The sequence below is a fragment of the Frieseomelitta varia genome, unplaced genomic scaffold (genome assembly GCF_011392965.1).
Source record: "Frieseomelitta varia isolate USP_RPSP 00005682 unplaced genomic scaffold, Fvar_1.2 scaffold_462, whole genome shotgun sequence".
In the NCBI taxonomy this organism is placed as follows: Eukaryota; Metazoa; Arthropoda; class Insecta; order Hymenoptera; family Apidae; genus Frieseomelitta; species Frieseomelitta varia.
In genome coordinates, this window is record NW_025110215.1 from 340,248 (window position 1) to 358,211 (window position 17,964).

The 17,964-nt window shown below is 38.1% G+C and overlaps 1 protein-coding gene across 3 annotated transcripts in view; it reads right to left on the bottom strand.

Annotated features, from left to right (window-relative positions):
- LOC122532646 (mucin-5AC-like) overlaps nt 1–17,964 on the bottom strand; it is a 202,778-nt gene that overhangs the window by 179,587 nt on the left and 5,227 nt on the right. For 2 of the 3 annotated variants that reach the window (XM_043661615.1, XM_043661618.1), the window contains exon 1: nt 15,507–15,627. The exons of the other annotated variant lie outside the window; for it this stretch is intronic. The gene's annotated coding sequence lies outside the window, so the exon portion shown is untranslated. Of the gene's footprint in view, nt 1–15,506; nt 15,628–17,964 lie in introns of those variants that run through there. 3 annotated transcript variants of the gene reach the window in all.

Sequence of the window (17,964 nt, forward strand, 5' to 3'; positions counted from 1 at the left end):
GTCCGTTTTCCGCGTAGCATTTCAATCCGAACCCTTCGTTTACGCAGATGCCACTTCGACTAACCTATTTAAGCTAAGCCTGTACCGCTCGAGCAACTTATCGTTCATCCTGCGCCTAATGCTCCGAATAGCTCGGCCGTCTATAAAACGAAACTTCGGGCCTCGATTCAAGTTCCACACTTGTGAAACTTCCCTTGACACATTCACGAACGCCTGCGAAATTTTGGGAAGTACTCAGAAACGCATTTGCAAGTATTATACGTTATCGCGGTGTGCTATGGTATGTTCATATTGTCGCAAGAGGGATGTTTCTTTCTTTTTTTTTTTTTTTTTTAAAGATTAGCTTTTCTTATTTCGTCGGATTGGAAACATCAGCTTTTTCTAGAATAACGTTTCAATTCTACTGGTAGACGAAATGTTGTATTTTTAATGTGTGCTGTAACTTTATAAATATATATATTTATAATATATTTAACACGTATAATTATAATTAAATTATAATTAAATTATAATACACATATAATTATAATTAATTATAATTAAAATTATATTGAATTTTGTGTGTTTTTCAGTATCACAAGGTCACGAAAGTGGGAGAACTAGAATAATTCGTAGTGGGGGGAAGCGGCCTCGAACGACTACTCTTCAATCCCAGCTGTAACACGCTTCACCCTTCTATTATCCTCGTCCCACTTATTACACCTAACCACTTCATTCCAATTCGATTCATTACTCTCGTTTCATCCGTTGCAGTGTCCGTACATATATATATATACATATATTCTGATTATGCACGAATTACGGTATACCCCGTGGTATTTTCACACTCTATTTGTACTTTAAAACTAAAACAAAGTTGGAGATTCCGAATTATTCAATAAATTTGAAAGCCATTTTTTTAATCGCAGCACGACGTTTCTGTGGTGTCGTTGAGCATTGGTATATCAACTACTCTTTTCTTCGCAGGAATTTTCTATTCAATAATTCTATTCTTTTCACAGAATTTTTTTTTTATTGCTTCTTTATTAATATTAGAATTCTTTTCATCTTGGAGGGCAAACACACGCCGCGCCGTAAAATTAAATTGAAATCGCCTTAGTCCCATATTCTTTAATAGCAATAATCGAATGATAACGTTCCCAGATTAGTTCCTTAAAATGCGCATTATCTCAGAAAACGTACAAAAATAATCCATTATAAATTTGATCGACGCTAACAACGAGCGTCTCGTGGAATTTCCAGATTATTCGAAATACTATTCCAAGAAGAAAAGAGAAAAGAAAAATCAAAACCACGGAAGATTTCAATTCGAAGACATTTCGTTTGCTCGACCAATCGAGCTATCCAGATCTTCAATCGTTCTTCCTCCGTCGATGAACCTAATATTTGAAAATGGTTATCGCCTGTAAAACTGCCTAACTAGGAATTCGTGTAGAATTGGATGATAAGAACAAAATCACTGGGGATTTCGTAATTCCCGGCTGGTGATTTCATTACACGGTGGCCAAATTGAAACACGCTGTAACCACGTATTTATTCTGCCGTATGCCACGGCACTCAATAAAAGATATATACACCGCGCTCGCGCTGTTTTTTCACCGTATTCAAAACGCGATCGTTTAAATTTCAAATATATACGCGCGAGTATTGTCCGACCGGATATGCGAGCGCTCGCCGCACCGGCGCCAATACTGGCTCGATCAACACTTTCTCGACTTCCAGCAAGAATATCGCAACCCGCCAACAAATTTCTCAATCGCCGAGACGATTATTAATTATCGTTATATATAAATCCTGCGAGCACGATAATTTTATTAATTTTATTTATAAACACTTCCGTCAATACTCAGTATTAATATTCAGGTAACGAAAGTCACTGCAGAAGCTAGAACTATGGTTAATAAATATCCTATGACATGATATAATTTTTCTAGACTTTAACACGATGTTTCATTTCGAAATATTCTGATTTATTTGTATTGATATTTAGATAAAGGTCGGTATCTTGCAATAATAATTATTATTCTGTAGATGTTATTTGAATCACGTTTGTTAATATTTAGACAGCAAAAGTGTTGACCTCGAACGAGCTCCGCCGCGATTTCGATAACAGGCGAGGGATTTTCAAGCGACCGCAGCAAGCATCGTCTCTCGGCGGTAGACGGTTTTCGTTATCGCGGATATATAATGAGCGGGGACCGCTTTCCGCGAGACGAAAGAGAGTGGAAACGCGAATTAAACGCTCGCTGTTTCAGCTTGTACACACGGCGCGGAAATGGATTCACATAAGTTTACATACGAATTAGCCGGATATTCAGCGGAATCGCGGCGCCGGGTTTTTCCCCGGGCACCGAAAAACCGACGAGAAAACGTTTCGCAGACCCAGAAACAAAATTATTCCGGCGTTAAACCTGCAACGAAAATCCCTCTCTTTCCCCCCGCTTATCTCTCTTTAACGCTAATATTTATACAGATTCGTCGACGAAACGACCGAAATTATTGCGAGTCCAATAACGCGTTAATCGTTAAACCTTGACTCTCTTTTTACGTGAATTTCGCTTTCCTGTCGGCGACCTTCGTGGCCGTCGTATTTAAATCTCTTGGTAATTTGATTCTCTTTATATATATTCGCACAGACATTTTTATAAGATTTACAGTTGTCTGAATATTGTTGTAAAACGACGCAAGAGAACAACGGTTATGTTCAAAGAGTTGCAGTCGAGACAACTAGAATTTACATACAGCGAGAGACAAGAGTAAACGTTACCATTACATAAATCTTCTTCCAGTATAAGTTACCATATAATTTAATTAACACTTGTTTGCGTACGTTTATCACTTGCATGGATATATAACACGTACAGTTACACACGTTTAAATACATTTAATAACGCAGAGAATATTCCCCTTTTGCATTTCTATTACGGTAAACCACCTGTACGAATACTTTTATCATTGTCACTGCTTTTTATCATTTTTCTATTTGTTACTGTCCAACGATGAAAATTTGTCCATGCGTTCTTTTCAAACGAAACTACATTAACTGGTCTGTTTTCTCTTCTACAGAAAAATTATTATACGTCATAGCAGCATTACGCGACAATAAGAAGAAACAATGAATTTTCATAAATAATAAATTTTAATATTTACAAAGATTGATCCGTCAATTAAAAAACGAAACTGAGAAGCAAAGAAGGGATTCAAGCACAAGTCGTTGAGTAGCAGCAAGTTCCAGGATAAATCGCGGCGGAAATTTATCCGTGGATGAGAGAAATCGAGCTAGGTAACCGAAGACGAGCTTCTCGAATTGTGCTTCGCGATTATCGCCAATTGAAACGAATCACGTAACCGGAGGAGTTTCCACGACGACGACGATAAAATTAATACCGACAGATCGAGACGCAAGACTCGAGAACTGTGGCAATAGGTAAGGATAGCAATTATCTTAACAACTGCACTCAATCCGAGATAAACCATACGAGAGATCATAAGTACGTTGCAGTGGCGTTCCGTTTATTGGAATGAAATTTTCGCAAACTTCCGTTTGAATTTCAGTGTGCTCAGATGAAGTTTTAATGTACACGAAATCACCAAAATTCACTCGAGCTAACATTCGTTCAGGCTAATCCTAAAATCCAAGCCACTATATTCGCGCCGTTACGGAACTCTCTGCTCTAGCTCTGAAATCTAACTTGATCTCGTAACACGCTTATGATTACGATCTCTTCACGCCCCTAAATCTCCGGAATTCCGCGAAAAATCACGGAAATATATATATATATATATATATATATATATATATATATATATATATATATATATATATATATAACGCGAAAAGATTACGCGAGATGATTATCGATCGAATGGCCTCTTGAGGCTCCAAACCTCTTCACGAAGTTCCACACCTTACGATTTGAAATTCCTAGGCGAAAAAAATAATTGACGTTTCTAAAAAAGTTACATCTACATGTGTGGTGAATATTTTGCCTAAGAGACAAATATAAAGCAAAAATTAAAGAAGTTACTTTAATTTTCTAAGAAAAAGTCAACACGAGGAAAAGATGCAGAAAGCTTGCACTCTCTTGAGTTTCTGGAGAAGAATAATTAAAGAAATACACTTGCGACAATTTTTTCACGAAAAGACAAATTAAAAAAAGTGGAGGTTCTTTTAATTTTCTGAAAAAAAAAGAAAAAGAAAAATACAAACACGGAGAAGAGTCGTGTTTATTATGATAAATATACAATTCACGAGCATCGGGCGCGTTGATGAAAAGCATTTCGTGCGACGAGCAGATCAGTCGTGTACGAACCGAGCTTAGGAAGGTTCGCGAACCACGGAAGATCGTTACCACGTTCGCCCTTGCTCGCCAAGTAACGACGTCGTATCCTCGACGTGTAGGTGTACGCGTCGTATCCAAGTAACTTACGTATCTTGCGTAGCTACGTGCCGTGTACATGGCCGATCGCGCGTGAAACCACTCACGCGAGGGAGGCAATTCACTCTTGCGGCAACGTTAAATCGCACACAAGCAGACGGTGTCACGGATAACGGGGCGACGATAATTTCTGTTCGAGACTGCTGGAATCCAACCGAGATACTTTAAGACGAGTAAGTAATCGTTGAGCGACAGTTTCGTTAAAGCGAAACGAAATATCGCGCTGTTTAGATAGACATTGTTGCGTTTTGATGGGATGCGACGAGACTTTTGCGTGAAAATTGCGAACTATATCGAAAGTGAAACTAGTTTTCAATACAACCGCTACGCGTGTGCAAATTTGCTCGTGAAAGTATTCGAACAGTTTATCAATCTTTCGATAGCTGTCAAAAATACTTTGATAAACAGGGAAATGGGTCAATTAGATGTTTTGTCTGCGTATTTGGCCTTTGCTCTTCTCGAGATAAGATACGAGAAAGTGATTCTTATTAAATGATCGATACGATTACCTGCAACTTTGTATCAATACACTTGTATGATACAGATATATTGTACATACATACAGTTACTCTCGAAGAACATTTTTATAAATATATTACGGGTGTTATGTAAAACATATTGAAATTTCATTGACATTGTAATGAGCGAATAAGAGAATTAATGTTAATGTACCGATTCAATAATTGAGTTTACTGGGTACGCCACATTGCGGGAAAAATGTTCTTAATTTATACATTATGCAACGTATTTAAATTTTATTCGACTCGTTTATAACTCAAGTATGAACGCAGAGAAATAAGTTTTAAGAATGTGGTTCGTCATAGTGCAGATTTTAATTGTTACTCAACAATACATTTAATATATCGTCTTCGTGAAAAATGTTATATCGTCTACACGTTTTAAATGCAATATATTCTAGCGTTCTTTCGTCTATTCCGGAATTCCTTTCACTCAATTCAGGTAAACTAGACAGAGTTCAAGTCACGTCCACCCAAAACCTTGGGTGGCTGTGCATTCTTCTTTCACATTCCTTTCCAGCATTCGACCCCTCCATGCAGGCTTACTTCTCGAAATTCCTCACCATAGAAATCTCTCTACCTCAAATCCTCACTCCTCTGTTTATTACGTCATAAATAGGCATTTAAAATAATTTAAAGATGCAAAAATATACGGGAGATACATAGAATATTCAAAGTAAAGTATTAGCTAACTAATCTTATTATTAACTAACTTATTATTAACTAACTACAACTTAAAATTAACCACGATCACTGAAATTATTTAAGTTAATTCTATTTGATTGACTTTAAATTACTTAATTTTGAAATTTTTAATTTAATTCGACTGTATTATCAATCGCGGGAAATTCAGTTCTAAATTGTCGTGATCTCTAATGAGCCAACAGTATTAGAAATTAAATCTCTTTAATTACGTTTGTGAAAATACAAAATAAAGACACAAAAGTTCGCTAACTCCAATTTTGCCGCTTAACTTTGTCGTTTAACTCTTCGCCACGCGATCGCAAGACAATTGGGTCATCGCGGTGTCGTTGTTGACGAAGGAAGAGGCTCTTCGCATCGCGTAAGGACGAATGAAACCTCGGGTGGTAATTGTCACAACGAAATTACAACGAAATGGAGTAGCTCTATGTTAACTTAAGGCCGACGGAAGACCGGTCGTCCAACAGGATTATCTATGTTACGGCTAGATCCGTGGAAAAAGAGAAAGGTGGTTCGTAGACTTTGCTGGAATGACTGTACGCTGTACAGGATGTCCCACTTAAGTCGAGCATCTTGCGAGTCTGTGCAAGACGTTTCCGATACCACGGGATAGAACGTCGAAGAAAAAGCTTTGTGTTTTTTCTCTTTCATTTTTTTTTTTAATGGAAGTTGCATGAATTCGTAAACACTGAAGTCATAAACACCGATAACCCCCGCGACTACGATATGTCCAATCATTCCTTGATTTTTATACGAATTTTCCTGATCCGAAATCTTTCTCGCTGAAGATCGCATTAAGAGGAATTATCGATGCACGTGATTATACTTTTAGTTTATTGTTTGTTGCTACTAATCTGTTTAAAGAAGCTAACACCGAGGTCGTATCGAACAGTAGATAACATTTACATTCGTGTTTCTTTAATATTTTAAATATTACAGAGCAGCCATGAGACCTCGAATCTCATTTGCAATTTTATATTTTTTAACAGAATTGGCACAATTGGATTTCTATTTGACACTTGCGCGTACGTAATAATAAAATTTTTACGGACCAACAACTCAAGAGTTAAAATTAGAATAGTTAAAATAGATTCGATTTTATGAAATTTCCCTCCGCTAGGTAATACGAGTGACACAATGAACATTGAACGGTTGATTTAGACTATTACGAGAATTCATCGTTACACTTGTCCCTACAATCTAACCACTGGAACCGACAAAACCAGATTTCTAACTAGAACGCGTGCCAAAAGTGTACTGTAAGCGAGCGCCATAAGCAAATACGTTTAAATTACTATTCCTAAGTTGGTTCGAGGCAAGCTCAGACTAAAATTCTCCGAACTAACTGCTCAGTTTCCCCGACGTTTCACATAGATCTGTCAACATAGTGAAACATTGGCAAATCGTTTGATTTGACTCCTTGCAATTTTTCATTTCTTCTTTGATTTGCAATTTCTCTCTGATAAAATATCTCCATGGAAATTTTGATTATTGCGACAGATACTCCTTGGATTTTAAATATTTATACATACATACGCGTACATACATGCGTATTGAATAAAATTATACATACGTACGTAACACTGCTTAAAAATTTCGAACATACCAAAATTTCAAAAGAAACAATGACACGTTCTTAACCAAATAAATATTTCATTTGTAACATTGGTCTTCCGCGTATATATTTAGACTCCAATTAATTATATCTAAAACTGAAACTCACAATTATAATATCCTCGTTTCTTACAAACATGTATGAGAAAATTGACTTCGTCCAAAAGACGGAGCTCCAAAATATTGAGCAAGAACGTAACGTATTTAATTGAACAAAAGATCAGGCGATTACGTGCTCCAGAACAGTTTCGAACTTTCATGCGAAAGCGGTGCGAAATAGCAAAACGACCTTGAAATTTCGTCGAGATCCAGTTCGTGAAACGCGGAACAGGTCGAATGAGAAAATGTCCACGCTCACGACGATCTAACGGTATCCCGACATATCTTTGACAACACGCGCGCACGTGAAATGCGCGCACCGATGGTCCGCGTGCGTGTTTGCACATAATACACGAGATGCGTGCACGTAGACGCTTCGTGCGGCCGTGCGTGCAACAGTACACGCAATTGCCGAGAAGCAATTATGTGCCACGGCAATGATAATCCCCGGTTGTAACTACGTGGGTAACTATATCGTGCCGTAGTATATGTACACCGTGGCAAACTACACCGCGCAGTCTACGTACGTGGTGCAGTTTATACGAGAGTTGGTCGTATAACGTTTACGTCACACGAAGGGACTTGCTGCTCCTTCGTAATCCCGCGGAAACGCACTCGTAACTCGCCACCGTGTCTACGATCGCGCTTAATTGGCTTCGATTCCCGGATCATTGCGATTCGGACGATTTCAAAAAATTTTGGAACCTTGCTAACCCATTTCCATCCAACGATTATATCGGATGGGCCATAGAAGTTTCTTCCCACCTATTTCTTCTAATAAAACATCGAAACATAAGAGAAAGTTAATTTCAAACATGATTTTTTTTCTCATTATGTTAAAAATTATTTCCTTCAAATGTCGATCGCCAGAAAATGCATTTGAGGAAAGTGCGCATGTTCTGAATGTATGTAATAATAAAGACATGCAAATATACGTGCTATAAATTTAATTTATTATACTTGAATTTTATTTTACTTCTCTAAATTGTACTTCTCTATTCGATTTAATGAGAAAGACTGTACGACTCGCGTAGAAATTTTGAATCGATGAAATGTTTGACACGATTCGCGAAATTTTTAAATAATTTGCGACCGTGAAATACAATTTGAGGTGCAAAAGCGTAGCAATCCAGAAAGAAACAGTGGAAACGGAATAATCTGTCCTTTTGGGGGGAAAAAAATGATGCCGTTCTCTATCACGGCGAAAGTTTCGAACAGCGTTACGCGACGAAGCCAATTAAACGTCGCTGGTTGCAGATAGAACGTTATCAACGGATAAATACTCGAACGATAAGCTGACTCTAGAAGTACTTCATCGTTCAGCAAAAAATGTCTCGTTACAACGTTCATCAGTTAAAGTGTATTTTTGTTACGGAATCTGAAGAGAAATTCTTTTCTCCTTTTTACAGAATTGTCTGGAGAATAAGCGTTGGAAGCTACGGTATCGTTACTTGTTATTAAAAGCAAACAATAACGAAACAACACGATGCAAATAAAGCACTTCGGAAGTAACCTGTCTTCGAGTGAAGGCTGATTAAATGGAATTAAACAGATCCGATGGAACTGCATTATACTAAATTGGATGCACCACGCTGAGCAGGGCGGTGGGGAGAGGGGTGTGGAAGTGAAACGAATCCTAACGAACTATATCAAAGTGAGGGGGGGGGGGAAGAATTTGATTAAATGGAATCAAACTGAAACAAGTGGGACCAAAATGCGATAAACAAACCGAAACGGAGTCGAGTCGAGTGAGAGCAATTCGAAATAAAATGAATTCAACCAAACTTATCGTGGTCGATCTATCAAACTGAAATAAATCGAATTGAAACCGAAATCGAATCTGATAAATCAAGAGCGAATTAAAGTCTGGGTTAAATTGCTTAGCTGAGCTTCAATTTACTGTCATTGCCACTCTTTGCCGAATATTTCTGACTCGGCGCGGATTTAGATCGTTAATTTCTAGAACTCCGAGAATTCTAGAACTGAAGTCAAAGATTTCGTAGAAGAGAGATGTGTTTGAGATATGTACGGAAATTGACTTCAAACGGAAATTGAATTGAATGATCACAGTTGTTCAATCGATGTTGTACTATTTAATAGAAACAATTTCACGATTCAATTCTCTTTGTCTAACATATAAACATTAATATTATACTTTATTGAAGATTCGAAATCTAATAAACAGAATTTCCAATTCCGATTTGATAAAAAACGCTAAAACCTAATCTTAAGTCTGCTGAATCCGGTAGAGATTATGCTGGATCAAATGAAATTAAATCGAACGAACAGAGCTTCAATTTAGATTTAATTAAGATTTAATTCGAGATTTCTAATATAAAAAGAAAAGAAAAGGAGTGATTTGTATTAATTTAATTCATTCGCGGCTGAGTCAAGTTACATTCAAACAAACCGGATCAATGCATTCTTAATTAAACAGAACGACTTTACAGGCGTATTTCGAATACGCAATACGTTTCACATCGCGATCTTTCGTTTCACATGGATTTACATTACACGCGAAGGACAATCTTGTGGCCCTCATCGGACAGCTAGTCACGTCTTACATTTTCCGCGAAGCCTTTTGAAACCTCGTGTATCTACATTACGACTACGGATGGGATCAATTCAATATATACTTACGAATCCGAGTCAAGTCCGTTTTCTAAGTTTCGTTTCATAGGTTTCGATTACCTACCCGGAAGTGAAAACATTTTAATAAATACACACTTACTATAAGTAACCAGGTTCGAAAAGGTTTTGAAAATATACTTATGCGTAATTTGATATTAGCGGTATCTGAATAACTTCCACTCGCCGGAGAACTCAAAGGAGAAGCCCAAAGGTCGGATATAAAAGTGATATATCGCTTCTGCGATTCATTTGAAACGAGATTTGTTTCCTTTTCTTTTCAATTCTCACACACACGGTGATCACATCAGCATGCAGATCAGATACATTTATACTGACACAATAGAGAAGCATGCCTCTGTTTTTCTATACGTGAACTCGAGATTGGAATAAAACATAAAATCTATGCCGCATTAAAAATCGTTTACATTTTCACAGCATCAGCTTGCCCTCATTTCTCAAGATCGTTAATTGTCAAATTACTACGTATTTTTCGTAAAAGAGAACAAACGACAAACAGAAGAACAAAAACTTGCAGTATTTCATTGTAATCAGAGTAAATCGCAATGAGAGATTCTCAAGTATAATCGAAAGTACCATTGGAGATACTTGCGAAGAATTCAAGTCTAATAATTAAAGGTTCGAATCTGCCTGTGAGGTACTCGATCCCATTTCTACCTACGAGACACGCTGATGGAGGGATTCACGACGCGAATGATGCAACGACATTGCTACAAACGGTAAACGACAATGACGGAGAACCGCGGCGTTGCCCTACGCGGTAATTGTCGCTGGAATATTCATGAATGGCGGTCGCAACCGCGAAGACACTGAAAACAAAAAAAGAAAAAAAAAAAAACAGCGGAAGAGACACGGTGTAAAATGGGAGTGAGAATCGTTGAAAGAAATCCGATAAAAAAAAAAAACAGGTATCAAACGGTTCAACCATTTACGCCAGCGACGATCGTGGTTCACGAAAACGTGTACATAGTGGGAGGGTAGGAGAAAACCAGTGAAACGAGTTTTCGCGTAATAAATCTTCGCAAATGACAAATGTGGAACGCGAGCTTGAAATGAAACGTAATTGTTCGACGTTTCTGACGAATTTGAATTAAAAGATTTATGCGTGCGTCGCGAGAATTTACGTTGCCGGTTCGCGTTGGAAGAGCGACACGTATAAAAAATTGTCGGCTTGTCGACAATTTACTCTAAACGCGAGAGTAAAATTAATAAGACAGAACGGCAGTTAAAATCGTACTAATTGAGGGAGACAATTTTTTGATTGAAAATGGGATTGTTTTATCCCATTGTCTAATGGCAAATGCGCATTTTGTAGATTACGAGTTTTTGTAAATAGATTCATGGAAAATTGCACAGAACGTACATGTAACATATGAAATACAACATTCCGTTGATGCAACAATCTTTCACCCAAGTTCCATTTTTCTAATAACTAAATATAAAGGTTCCATTTTCCATTTTACAACTATTTTCAGCGAGCAAAGTATCCAGAATTTTCTATTTCAGTTCGATTTCTTGGAGAAGTGTTTACACGTTTAACGTTTAATGTTTCACCAGAGACTTTCAGGTGTAAAGACTACTAACTACATTGCAAGAGAAAATAAATGTCTTCGGAAACGAATAATTTAGAATTTCATTCGAGAAAGTTCGCTTTGGTTAACTGGCGTGACCTCGCCAGCAAAATCGACGATTGTCACGTGAGGACGTTTCGAGAATCAGAAAGATCAAACGCCCGGAAAGAAATCGGTGGAACGGGCATAGTCGTACAACTTCCGTGAAGCGAAGTCTCTCTCTCTCTCTCTCACGGAAATATAACGGTAAACTACGGACAGCCGGTGCCCGTTCCGCGCATACCACGGTCAACAGCCCGCTCCTTCTGCTTCTTATTCCTGAATTCCGCTCGAGGCTGCGGGGCGACGACGCATCCGCGAAACAACGACTTTCGCGTACGTGTCAATTAATATCGACTCGTCTCTAACTGGGCCAGCCAATTAGCGAATTAAACTTTTCTCCCAAGAGACCGTGACCCAAGAGACAGAGAGAGAAAGAAGAGAATTTCTTCAGTGAAGAGAGTTACTCAGTCCTGCTGTAATTTCTTCTGCCAACAACGAGAAACTCCCATTTATCCCGTTTACATAACAACGATATTTTTCTCGCTCTTGTTTCTTATCGCCCTCTGTAAAAGCTGGATAAAAGATGTCCGAATGAATGAAATGACGTGCAAATGAGATTAAAATGCAGGGGGGATTCTTGTTAATGTTCGGACACCGTGGCGTTCGGGAAATTATTGTTCCATGTATTCGTTTCGTAATATTAGCACATTAAAAACCGATTGATTCATTATTGAAGTTATTCATGAATGTATAAATTGAATTTAAATTACGAAATATTGAATGCTGGATTAAATAAACTGACAGTTTTCTCAATCTTCATTTCCATGCATGTAATTTAATATATGAGCAGGAATGGTTGTTTTACTGTCTGAAAATTTCTATTAATCATCGTCTACAATATTGTAACTAAACTGTCCTATTGACTGAAGATTTTGAAATTTTTAATAGAAAACCATTTAACATCGAATCCTTCGTAGAAAGAGGAGCAAAAATAAACGAGAACAAAGTGAGAAGACGTAAATAAACGAACAAACACGTGGCTACGTTTAAGCTTATAACAATTTTTTAACAGCGATCAATCGCTAAAAATCACACGATTTGCATTGGAAATCACGCGGCAAGCAGCTTCATCGATCGTTGTAGCATTAATAAGAGTCACAGCACCTTCTCGCAGCGTAGCACTCGCAAAGGAGACGGTTTATTCGACGGAATTAGAACGAGCAGTATCGTAGAATCCGAGGGCCGACCTGATGGACATTTTCGAGCGAGTGAGGGGTATGAATCCAATTACATCGACTTTTATTTACAAGCGGGATACAATCAATGTTTATCCTGCTGGCCGCGCTTCGATCGCTTCCTATCCTATCCGATCCCTACGATGTCCCACCAGGATCTTTTTGTCTCCCTCTGCCATTCGCGACAGACATTTTCCAACAAACTCTCCGACTAGTTCAACTACTTAGACCAACTATTTAGCTATTCAATGAATCGTGTAACGCGTGTTTCTTTCGATTCGCGTGCTGTAACAAAGACATTACAGTGTTTGGAATGTGCATAGTTGTTAGAATATTTATCTCTCGTTTTTATACGAACATAATCTTCGTACGGAATCGAGTTCACTTAACCAATCTTTCCCCGTTATCTGCATTATCTTTGTTATTAGCGTGCTTGAACGACTAGTCCGATTTGGTTATTCGTTGCACAACTAGAACAATTTAGTATCAATTCTTTATCTTTCATTCCTCAGATTTAACTCAATTTGTTGATCCTTTTGTAACTCAATTTTTATTTTGTTCACTTTTGATCATGTTCTCCGTACATCCCTCTTGTTTTCAACCCGCAAACGTAACAAATGAAAAATTTCAGGAAAAGTTAAAATTTGCTCCAGTTTATGCAAGTTCATATTTTTATAAACGCAACCGAAGAGATGGAACCTAAATAGAGATTTGTTTTATCTTTCAAATTACCATGAATATCTCGTACCTACGTTTTCGATACGATAGTGTATGCATCGTGAACGTTTCATCTCGTATACATCTTCCATAAATGCATGAGCAGCCACAGTCTAGCTGTAAACGATAGAAAGTACAATCGGTGATAAAAATTTCGTTCGTGTGTCGCGGTTCTCCGTAACGTGAAACGTATACAACGACTGTGTTTTAACAAAGACACAATAACGTTGATGAAAATATCCCATCATTGAGGATAATTACACGTTCCTTTTCTTTCCCCTCTTTCTTTTTACAAAATTATTGTGAAATTCTCTCGGTGATTGAAGTAATTTTCAACATGGTCGACAGACGCGAAAGAAGGAAACACAGATCGAGAATTTCCCAGGTCTTGAATACCATCGGTGGAACGTCGTCGAACGAACGTTGTCGTCCGGAAGTCTCAACGTCCCAGTGTACCACGTTTCCAAGCTCAATTTCATCTCAATTACCGTAACCAACCTCTTTATTATTTCTACCAGCCATTCGCTCTTTTCCCGCTCTGATAATTTTTCCTCTCCTTAAATCGCAGCCACGGTCGCCCGATCCGCATGATTTCCTTCCCTCCCCCCCTTTTTTTAACTCTATGTTTTCTCTACGTATTTCACCCATCACTCAATATTCACCGTTTCGCGCCGCGGAAATTGGACATTCGATAGCGACCGCGATAGCTCGAATTACGAGTAAAATTCAGCGGGTCGAACACGGGTTCTTTTTCGGGGAAGTGAAATTCGAACGACCTTCGTGTCACTTCATCCCGCGTATTTGAACATTTCACCGAAGTATTTGAACTTGTGGAAACCTTTCGCGAACGTATTGCGTAATACGAACGTATTATACAAAATATTTCGAAATTTCGTTGACAAACTATTGCTCACGGAAATAGTTGAACATCTACAGGATAAATATTATTTCAAATATTTCGACTCATAGATATTGTAGCAACTGTAAAAGCACGTTACTAAAATCTAAGAGCATCTGTCCGTAGTTTTTGTACAAAACTAATTCGACACATGCTCCTGAAATTCGACTCCTATCTTTACGCATATAATTTGTAATAACTTTTTACATTGTATGAAACATTTTGGAATTTTATTAATGGCTAAGTTTGGAACAAATCTCAAAATGTACGGAAGATATATTTGTTGGAGAAATATACTTCGTAGATATGGCCAAAATATCCTTATACGACCAATTATCTCCAACATTTACTATAACATCGTACTATAATATAATTATATCTTTTACATTTTAGGTTTTACTTGTGTAACCGTGTCTCGTTACGCAGTGATGATGAAATTTTTAAATATTTCATAGAACACACACGTGTTAATATATGTAAAAATTCTTTCACAGAAAGTGCTCGAGTATTTCTATGAGCCATTTCCATGCATCCATCCTCTTACGTACTGCGGCTGTATGAACAACAAAAATGCCCGGATCCATACAATTTTAATGAAACGTTCTCCTTTCCTCAAGAAATGTTTCAGGAGCGATACTCTGGTAGAAAGTACCAGCGGAAAGAAACCTCGGAGAAGGAGAACGAAACTTTGCGGTTGTATGTGTACATTATCGTCCGAAGATATCTTTTGCTCAATTCTGACAATACTTATGTTAATTATACGCTCGCGAAAGCATTCGAACACTTTTAAGAATCTTTTATTGTTACATCACGTGTCTTATTACAAGATTTTAAATTTTATTGATATTCAAGTACCGAGACTCGATTATCGATTAATTGTAACGGCTCGGTCTGAGAATGGAGGTACACGTGGACAGAAATTACAGAGTATTTCTCGGAGAAAAATCAAGCAAAGTGCACCGGATATCTACGAACGATGGCGTATGTGTGCGCGCGCGCGCGACCCCATTCCGATGGAATACCTCGAGGTCCGTGGCGGACCTTCTTTCCAAGCCTTCCCAAGGTTGCTGCATTCGATTAGGCGGTTTTAATGCCGGCACGACCGCCGCACAATGGCTCCGTAACAGTTCACCTCCGAGAATGAGAAACTCGAGCTCTGATTTTCGTTGGTCTCGAGCCATGGCCAGAAAGTTCCACGAACACGATGGAACCACGATCCATTAGGGATCCATTTAAAAGTGTCCCCCTTTGTTCCGATAAATACTCGTTACTCCCGTATTGCCCTCTCATTGTTCGGTGCGAATTAACGCTCGTTACGGCAGCTCGTGGTTCGCCGCGACCAAATGCCCCAAACGGGAGCAACTTTCTTTTTTTTTTTTTTTTTCTTGGAAAAGCGCACGTTGCCAGCAGGGATAATCCTGTCTTTGTCAGGCTGCAAAGATTCGGTCCAGGTGTTTTAAGTAACTTCTCTCACGATCCTAGTGTTTGGTAACTGATCTCAGCGATTGTTTTAGTGAAATATTCGTTTTTCTGTATTTCTTTGACACATTTTCGTTTTTCTCGACCGTCTCTGTTTTGTTTATTTGTGGGAAAGATAGTATTGGTTGATTATAATTGCACAAATCAATGGTTTACGAGTCGAAGATTAATAATTAAAATAAACGCACTGCGTGTCTGCCCTCTATTTTAACATTACGGTAAAACAGTAGAGTGAAATATTATTACCTCCAACTGTAAATATTTCTGAACAATTGAGAAATCAAGGTATACTGTTTCCTATTTTTAAAACAATTTTTTACTCCAGATTCTTTTCAGCAAGATCAATGTTTCTCGGAAACGAAATTTCGAAATTAGGGGATTCGTAACATTCGAAGCTAATAGTTCATTTTGTCCTAGAAACGACTGAAACAAAGACTTAAAAGTGTAAAACTAGAACCTTTCGTTTAATAAATTGGTAAATATTAATCGTCTTTAGAGAAAAGCGAGCTACTCCTTTAATCAAGAGCAATAGTATTTCGTTGTTGGACAGGCACGATCGAAAATTTTCTATCGCGGATAGAAATCGATGGAAAAACCGAACGTTTTAGAAATTCATTGAAGCTAGACAAAATTCGAGAACGACGCGGCGGAACGTGAGTGATTGTGATGGTGAAATAGCTTTCTCCCTCGTCGGTGGAACGTGGATGGAAGAGGATGCCGCGCGAACTAACGAAATTACTCGGTCTGAAAGCAGGAGAAACCGGTTTCAATCGTCTACTCTCACTAGATACACTCTGCTCCCACGTGAATCTCGCGCGGAGATGATTGCCGGCGTGCAGTTTAGATTGCGAATTAACCGGCGTGTCGGTCAGATATGCGAGAAATTTGTCAGACAGCCACGAATACCTTCGAATCGATCGGCTTCGACGCCGCGCAACAATAACAGTCCGTTTTACGAACATGCGCGGAATAAATTGAACCCGGCCGTGTCGTTATTTAAACATGTCCGATGAATAAAACATGAAACTGAAGTTAGTTACACGTACTTCGCGCCGAATCTTAAATCACCGATTTATTTATTTCCTCTTAATTGCCGATGTTTTTCCACTGATTGGTTCAGATGCCAGAGAGTTTGGAAATTGTGAAACTGTTACGTGTTACGTGTTAGTAGCACAGTGAGAAATTCGAGGGAGAAAGTTTCCGAAGAATTCAAGCTGAAGTTACTGAGAAAGATATTTGAATTAAATATAAGATTGCTGGATCGCGGATAAGTTATTCGAACGTGGGAACATTGTACAACGATTTTTCAACGAAGTTCCATTTCGTTTAGATTATATTCTTCAAACGCGCAATTGCTATCAGTTAGTAAGTAAAACGAATCTCTACTTGAGTTGTAGTTTCTTAATCGTGTCTACAAATGTCCTGTACTTTTCTGCAAAAGGAACAACGTTTCAAATAACAATGTTTCACGACACACAATGAAATTTGATTATTCCATACGAAGTTTAAAATGAAGTTCTAAAGTGACACTTCTTCCATTAATATTATCTGTGATATCAATTAACGCGGTAAAGACATTGGACAGATTCAAAGACAGCTAGTAAGTACAATAAGACGGCTGCTTGGTTGATCTACTCCTCGTGCTGTACTGGGGAAACTCGATATTAGCGAAAACGATCTACTTGGATGGATTGATGGTCGAGTATCAAACTCGCGACGAGCTAGGGTTCCTTAATGACGAAGGAAACCCTGTAATGCCTCTTCGACCGCACGGTTATCGATTCTAAAATGCAAGGACGATCCATTAAAAAATAAAACGTCGTGTCGTTATATTCTTAAAATATATGATGATATATGATGATGATCTGGTTCGATTTCGATATTCATCATCTTTACAGTGGGTCGAAAAGTATTTACACACCTAATTTGTAAAACATTGATGTAGTGTATATTTTCTACAACTTTATTGTACATGGAAAATAATACGAGAAAAACGAAAAT